Raw genomic sequence first — 9,254 nt, forward strand, 5'->3', positions numbered from 1 at the left:
GTCTGAAATCCAGAGGTTGACCAAAGGCTTTTCTAACCAGAAGTTCCAGACCAGCCTGGCCAACACAGCAAAACTTTGTCTCTATTAAAAATACAAAAACTAGCTGGGCATGGTGGTGGGCGTCTGTAATCCTAGCTATTTGGTAGGCTGAAGCACGAGAATCATTTGAACCCGGGAGATGGAGGTTGCAGTGAGCCGAGATCACACCATTGCACCATTGCACCCCAGCCTGGACAAGAGAGTGAGATTCTGCCTCAAAAAAAGAAAAGAAAAGAACCTGTAAGGAGAATCCTGTAAACAGTGTGGGCCTGGAATTGGGGTGGGTGTTTGAAAGGATGTTTCCATTTCGATTCTACTTATTTTTTAACTGTTTGAATATTCTGCAATGACTCTTTTGTAGTTTGAAAAAAAAATTTAAGGTTATGTCTCCAAAAAGAAGTTGAACCCAAAGTTGAGTCAGAAGTCAATTGATCTCTAAAAATTCTTCAATCTCACTTTGTGTGATCTCCACAGAGAGCTGGAGAGTTTTCTAAAAATGTGAAGAAGTGATCTCTTTCATTATGGACATACCTGAACAAAGCAAGCTAGCTCTTAGCAAAACAGGCAGTAAAGAAGATTTGCTTTTAATGACCTTAACCATCCATTAGAAATCATCTTAGCCTTCACTTGTTAGCAGTCTCCCTTTCACCTGAGCTGCCAATGCTTTCAAACTAGTCTCTGGCTTACCAGAGCTCTATACTGAGCTCCAGAACCCTATCTTCCCTCTCCAAGCATCAGTCCATGTTCTGGACATTTCCTTTCCCTTGTCAAAACTTAACTACTTCTGGCTCCTTTTCACAAAAGACCTTACTAAATGATTAAGGAATTCAATCAACCAATTTTAGCTAACTGTTAATAGCTTCATTTGTCTCCCTATTAGCAGATAATATTTTAATTTTAACACAGGCCTTCAATGTATTAATTCAAAGGAATGACTAATAGCGTATGTGGGTGGGGATGATGGGGTGGGGAGGGGAGATTTTGCTAATCATATCACATAAGCAGCTGCTTTGAAAATATCCCCACTTTCACTGGTTTTATGCAAATTGCTCACTGTAAATCTATGAAAAGTAAATGTTTTGTATCTGGCAGGAGATGCAAAATTGCCTGGGAGTATGTCATGAAATTATGTGTTTATAATTATTTAATGGTTACCTTTGTATATAACATATGTTGATCCTATTAACAAAATAAATCTGACTCATGAAAATAAAAAAGACATTTGACAGATTCAGCTTGAGGTGTTTTAATTGAATTAATCTGAAGCAGGCTAACTGCACCACAGACCTACAGTATGAAAGGGACAGCTCATGGGCTGCTTTTTCCTGCTAAGAATGTTGGGAGGGTATTGGAGGAATGGCTCCAGATACTTTCTACAGAGAGCGGCACAGAGCCCAGTCTGTTCCAGAAGGAAAACCACAAAAGGATGGTTTTGTTGTGTAAGAGATTCTGCAGAAGGGGACCTTCATACTGCACTCAAAAGAAGCAGCTAGTTGTCTGAAATCCAGAGGTTGACCAAAGGCTTTTCTAACCAGGGGCTTTTAACAGGATGGTGAGAAGAAAAGCACTTTTGCCATGGACTCATCAATAGGACATTGTTCTAAAATTAGTTGTGAACAAGCCCTCTAGGCTGCTTAAGAGAGAGTGGTTTAAAATAAATATGTCCCCAGTATGAAGAAATGGCATGCCCCTGTGTATTAGGCTATTTTGGCATTGCTACAAAGAAATAACCCAAGACTGGGTAATTCATAAAGAAATGAGGTTTAATTGGCTACAGTTCCACAGGCTGTACAGGAAGCATGATGCTGACATCTGCTTGGCCTCAGAAAACTTACAATCATGGCAAAAAGCAAAAGGGAAGAGAGGCATCTCACGTGGTTGGAAGCAGGAGGAAGACAGAGTGAAGAGGGAGGTGCCACACACTTTTAAAGCACCAGGTCTCATGAGACCTCGTTATCATGAGGGCAGTACGATGCAAGGGATGGTGATAAAGTATTCATGAAGGATGCACTCCCGTGATCCAATCACCTTTTACCAGGCCCCGCTGTCAACATTGGGGATTACAATTTGATACAAGATTCGAGTGGGGCACAGATTCAAACTGTATCATTCTGCCCCGGCCCCACCCAAATCTCATGTCCTTCTCACATTACAAAATATAATCAATTATGCCTTCCCAACAGCCCCCCAAAGTCTTAACTCATTCCAGCATTTACTCAAAAGTCTAAAGTCCAAAGTCTCATCTGGAATAAGGCTAGTCCCTTTCACCTCTGAGTCTGTAAAATCAAAAACAAGTTAGTTACTTCCAAGATACAATGGGGTTACAGGCATTGGGTAAATGCTCCCATTCCAAAAGGGAAAAATTAGTCAAAAGAAAGGGGCTACAGGCTCCGTGCAAGTCTGAAAGCCAGCAGGGTTCTCATTAAATCTTAAAGCTCCAAAATAATCTCCTTGGACTCTACATCTTACATCCAGTGCACACTGATGCAAGGGGTGAGCTTTCAAGGCCTTGGGCAGCCCCACCCCTGTGGCTTTGCAGGGTTCAGTCCCCGTGACATCTCTCAAGGGTTGGCATTGAGTGCCTGCGGCTTTTCCAGGAGCAGGGTGCAAGTTGTCAATGAATCTATGATTCTGGGAGCTGGAGGATGGTGGCCCTGTTCTCACAGCTCCATTAGGGAGTACCCCATTGCAGACTCTGTGTTGGAGATCCAACCCCACATTTCCCCTCTACACTGCCCTAGGAGAAGTTTTCCATGAGAGCTCTGCCTCTGTATCATGCTTCTGCCTGGACAGCTAGGCTTCTCCATACAGCCTCTGAAATCTAGGCAGAGGTGCCCAAGCCTCAACTCTTGCATTCTGTGCACCACAAGCTTAACACTGTGTGGAAGCCACCAGGGCTTACAGCTTGCACCCTCTGAAGCAGTGACCTGAGCTGTACCTGGACCCCTCTAGCCACAGCTGGAGATGGAGCAGCTAAGATGCAGGGAGCAGGGTCCCACGGCTGTGCAGGGCAGCGGGGGCCCTGGCCCTGACCCAGGAAACCATTTAGTCCTTCTAGGCCTCTGGGCCTGAGATGGGAGTGACTGCTGTTCAGTTCTCTGAAATAACTTCAAGGCCTTTTTCCCATTATCTTGGCAATGGGCAGTTGCCTTCCTTTTAGTTGTGCAAATTTCTGCAGCTTGCTTGAATTCCTCCCTTGGAAAGGAGTTTTTCTTTTCTACCACATAGCCAGTCTGCAAATTTTCCAAACTTTTATGCTCTGCTTCCCTTTTAAATATAAGTTCCAGTTCCAGGTCATTTATTTGCTGGTTGTTAGAGGCAGCCAGGCCACATCTTGAACACTTTGCTCCTTAGAAATTTCTTCTGCCAGATACCCTAAATCATCTCTTTCAAGTTCAAAGTTCCACAGATCCCTAGGGCAGGAGCACAATACAGCCAATTGCTTTGCTGAGGCATAACAAAAGTGATCTTTGCTCTAGTTCCCAATAAGTTCCTCATCTCCATCTGAGACCTCACCAGCCTGGCCACTTCTGTGCATAACACTGTCAGCATTTGGGTCATAACCATTCAACAAGTCTCTAGGAAGTTCCAAATTCTCCCTCATCTTCCTGTCTTCTACTGAGCCCTCCACAGTCTTCCAACCTCTTCCTGTTACCCAGTTCCAAAGTCTTTTCCATATTTTCAGGTATCTTTGTTGAAATGCCCCACTCTTTGGTACCAACTTTCTGTATTAGGCCATTGTTGCATTGCTATAAAGAAATACCTATGACTGGGGAAATCAGACATCTCATATGGTGGGAGTAGAAGGAAGAGAGAGCAAACAGGGAAGTGCCACACATTTTTAAAGGACCAGATTTCAGGAGAGCTCACTATTGTGAGGACAGTACAATGGGGGAGATGGTGCTAAACTATTCATGAAGGATCCACTCTCATTATCCAATCACCTCCCACCAGGCCCCACCTGCAACACTGAGGATTACATTTCGACATAAGATTTGGTGGGGCCACAGATTCAAACCATATCATCCTACTATTTGTTAGTCTTCTTTGATCTATATTTTGCTATTGCCTTTATCTATTTTGAACTTACCTGAATTACATTTGTTATAATAAACATGTATGTTGGATAACTATATTACATTGGTAAACACTTTTCTGGAGTCTTAATGTGTCTTCAACCTAAACCTTACTGCTGGCCATGCCTTCCTAACCAGTAGCACCCAGTCACTTAGAATCTGGTTTTCATGATTCTACATCCTGCTGGTTTTCCTCTCGTCTCACTGCCTATTCCTCTGGTTCTGTTGCTTCCTCCTCCTGCTCTTCTATTGTACCCGTGAAGGTTAATGTGCCTCAGGGCTTAGTCCTTGACTCTCTTCTCCATCTACACTCACTTCCTAGGTGACCTCCTCTAGTCCCATGATTTTAAGTATAATCCATAAGCTTATGGATCCCAATTTTACCTTTTTAGCTCAGATTTCTCCCTTGGGTCCAGACTTGCATATCTACCTATTTTACATCTCCACCTGACTATCACACAGACAGTACTAACTTAATGCAACCAAAACAGAACTCTTGGTTTCTATTCCTCCCCATTTCAGTAAATGGCACCATCCAACTGCATAAGCCAGATACTGGGAAGTTGTCCTTGACACCTTGCTCTCCCCAATGTCCAACATTCAATACGTCATCGAGTCTTATTGTGGTCTCTCCACTTCCACTTCCAATCAGTAATGCAGCCAAACTAACCTTTTCAAATGGAAAGCTGATCATTTTATCCTCATCCCCTGATTGAAACCCTTCAGTTTCAATCAGTAAACTGCAATTAGAGTAAAATTCAAATTATTTAATGTGGTCTATAAGACCTGGCATTAGCTGGTCCTTGCCTCCCTCTCTGAACTCATCCTATTCCACTCTCACCCTTGCTCACTACAATCCAAACACACTAGCCTTCTGACATCCCTTGAACCATGTCATGATCCTGGCTACCCCAAGAAGTTTACATGTTCTTTTCCTTCTGCTAGAGTACTCTTCCTTCTAATCTTCTCATGGCTATCTAGTGCATTCTCTCAGGTTATACACATCACCTTCTCAGAGAAGCCTTCCCTAACCACCCTATATAAAGTAACCCTTCTGCATTATTCTCTAATATAGCACTCCATTCCTTTCCTACAGATCACTTTTCATTAGTTAAAATTATTGTATGTGTGCCCATGCACACACACACACACACACACTAAATATACATATCATGAGAGCAACAACCTTGTCTGTCTCTATCACTGGTATATCTCCAAACCTAAAACAGTACCTGGCTCATAGTAGGTGCTGATATTTGCTGGATGAACAGCAGTAAACAGAGGGAAAAGTACGGTTCAGAGATGACTTTCACAACCCTGATATAGACTTACCCCAATCTTCAATCTGCAGTAAAAATATCACCCTCAGAGATGTCCTTTTGTCAGAACTAGTGCATTTACAGCAGGTTCATGCTGGGAGGTCAGACACATTACTCAGGGCCTCAACTGCCTATATACCAGCAATCCTCAAACTTACTCAAGAAACACTAGAGTCCCTCAAGATATTAACTGGTGTTCTGAGGGAAAAAAATTACTTGATCTAACATGTTTAGGGAATGCTGCAGACTGAATCTTTCTCTCGGAGACTCACAGTACACATTAGCATATTAAGGCTCCAAGGAGTCCTGTCAGAAATAAAACGCATTGTAAGTTTGTTTAGCATTTCCCAAACGTATTTGACCATGGAACATTTATGTTCTACTCACTTATTAATATCTCACAGGTCACTAGTGTCTCTCAAACTATAGTTCTGGAAGCACTGCCTAAATATATAATATAAAGATGGAGATGTGTGTATATGTATGTGTGTGTTTGTGTGTGCATGTGTGCATGTGTGTGTGTCTATATTATGGATATTAATCAAAGTGAACTTAAGACTCGTGGCAATAAATTCCAACTCAAAGATGTCCATGAGATGAGATGGAGAAAATTCAAATTTACGGTAAGGCAACAATTAGAGATAGTGCATTCAATTAAAAACCTTTTAGGAGGATATTGGCTTATAGTTATGAGTATTGCTCTAAATTAGTTCAAATATTCTGGCCTGAATGAATTACCCCTAGGCCACTGAGAACCTGTAAATAAGATTGATGAATCCCTGTCAGTGACTTCTGGAGAAATATACAACTGGGAGAAGTATCAGTATCAGATCCCCAAAGACTACAAATGACCAGCTTTCAAAATGGGAAAGGTGGATTCTACAAATGAAAGACCAATGCAGTGGGCTTAACGTTGATTTGAGACAACATTCATACCACTCTTCCTCTCACCCATTCCAGGGCTTCTTTCTCTTCCTTGATCCCTCTATGCTCATCCTTGCCTAGGGCTTTTGCATTTGCTGTTCACTTTACATAGAGCAGGGATCAGCACACTTTTTCTGTAATAAGCCAGTGGTAAATATTTTAGGTTTTGTGGGCTATATGATCTCTGGCCCAACTACTTAGCTCTGCTGTTGAGTGCAAAAGCAGCCATAGATAATACATAAACAATGAAACTTTATTTTCATAAACAGGCTGTGAACCAGATTTGGCTCAAGGGCTATAGCTGTTCCATCTGGAGTGTACATTGCCAGGACCCTCACATGAATAATCTTTTATGTTCATAATTCAGCTTAAATATCATTTTCTTAGATTACATCACCCAATCTAAAGTAATTACACATTGAGTTGCTTTCAAATATTCCAATTTTAATTATCTCCACTGCACATATCACTAACTGATATTTTGTTGTTTATTGACTTGTTTCCTCCCCACACACAAACCAGAATAATAATTAACATTTATTAAGCTCTTATGTACCTGGCATTGTTCTAAACACTTCATATATATTAATTCTTTTCATCTTAATAGTAACCTCCTGACAATAATCCTTAATCTCCCCATTTTATAGGCGAAAAAACAAAGGCTGTGAGATTAACTATTTTATTCACAACCAAATATGTTAGCCAGTGGTGATTTCAGGATTTAGGTCCAGGCTTATAAGCACTGTTCTATACCACAACTCAATTATAAGCTCCAAAAGAGCAGAGATTTTGTCTTGTTTACTGATGACCCTAGAACAGAGCCTAGAAGAATGTTTGACGTATAATAAGTGGTCAATAAATATTTGCCAATTTAATAAAAATTCTAAGACACTCAGATAACTAAAGGGAGACAGTATTTACGAAGAATGAGTCACACTAACCTGATTTCCTTCTTTGATGAGGCTAATAGAGGAAACAAGGAAATGGGAATAGAATCCCATTTCTTTGGATTTTAGAAAAGCATTAAACAAGATCATCCCTGAAACCTTTTTTTTTCTTTTTTTTCAACTTTTATTTTAAGTTCTAAGGTACATGTGCAGGATGTGCAGATTTGTTACATAGTTAAACATGTGCCATGGTGGTTTGCTGCACAGATCAACCCATCACCTAGGAATTAAGCCCAACATCCATTAGCTATTCTTCCTGATGCTCTCCCTCCCCTAGCCCTCTACCCGACAGACCCCAGTGTGTGTTATTCCCTCCACCACCATGTGTTCTCATTGTTCAGCTCCCACTTATAAGTGAGAACATGTGGTGTTTGGTTTTCTGTTCCTGTATTAGTTTGCTGAGGATAATGGCTTCCAGTTCCATCCATGTCCCTGCAAAGTATATGATCTTGTTCATTTTTATGGCTGCATAGTATTCCATGGTGTCTATGTACCACTTTTTCTTTATCCAGTGTGATGTTGGTGGAAATTTGGGTTGATTCCATGCCTTTGCTATTGTTTTTCATTGCAATGAACATATATGTGCATGTATCTTTATAATAGAATGATTTATATTCCTCTGACTATACACCCAGTAATGGGATTTCTGGGTCAAATGGTATTTCTGCTTCTAGATATTTGAGGAATCACCACACTGTCTACCACAGTGATGGGACTAATTTACATTCCCACCAGCAGGGCAAAAGTATTCCTTTTTTTTCCTGCAACCTTTCCAATATCTGTTGTTTCTTGGCTTTTTAATAAGCGCCTTTCTGATTAGCATGAGATGGTATCTTACTGTGGTTTTGATTTGCATTCCCAAACCCTTTTCTTACTAGAACTTTCTTTGTCATTTAATGCTGTTAAATTTATTGCTGTTAAATGTGTAATGCTTTCTTTATTGATTTCCATGACATCACACTTTCCTAGTTTCCTGAACACCTTACTGTTCTTACCTTGTCCTTCGTGTGATCCTCCTTCATCCTCAGCCCTAAAATGTGGATGTTTCCATTTTTACCCTCATCCTGATGACACCTCAATCTATAACTCCAGGTCTGAACTTTACTCCAAGCCTAAAAAATCACACAGGGACTTCAAGTTTAACATGTCCAAAACCAAACTCATGATCTCTTCCTCAAATCTATTCCTTTTCTTATATTCCCAGTCTCAATTAATAGCATCACTCAGTCGCCCCCACACTAGAACCTGAAAGTCATGTTTGCCCCCTCACCTCTCTTACTCACTCCATATCTAAACACTGACCCAAACTAAATGATTTTACTTCTTAAATATTTCTCAACTCCACACACCTACTAGCTGTAACCAACTCTTAACCAGTTTCTCTGCCTCTTGTTTTGACCCTATCCAATTCTCCACACAGTCATCAGAATTTTTTTTTTAGTTTTTTTTTTATTATTATTATTATACTTTAAGTTCTAGGGTACATGTGCATAACGTGCAGGTTTGTTACATATGTATACTTGTGCCATGTTGGTGTGCTGCACCCATCAACTCGTCAGCACCCATCAATTCGTCATTTATATCAGATATAACTCCCAATGCAACCCCTCCCCCCCCCCCCCCCCGCCCGGCCTGATCTGCGCTGTTCCCCTTCCCCAGTACAAGTGATGTCATTGTTCAGTTCCCACCTATGAGTGAGAACATGTGGTGTTTGGTTTTCTGTTCTTGTGATAGTTTGCTAAGAATGATGGTTTCCAGCTGCATCCATGTCCCTACAAAGGACGCAAACTCATCCTTTTTTATGGCTGCATAGTATTCCATGGTGTATATGTGCCACATTTTCTTAATCCAGTCTGTCACAGATGGACATTTGGGTTGATTCCAAGTCTTTGCTATTGTGAATAGTGCCCCAATAAACATACGTGTACATGTGTCTTTATAGCAGCATG

This window comes from Piliocolobus tephrosceles, chromosome 12 (genome assembly GCF_002776525.5).
Source record: "Piliocolobus tephrosceles isolate RC106 chromosome 12, ASM277652v3, whole genome shotgun sequence".
In the NCBI taxonomy this organism is placed as follows: domain Eukaryota; kingdom Metazoa; phylum Chordata; class Mammalia; order Primates; family Cercopithecidae; genus Piliocolobus; species Piliocolobus tephrosceles.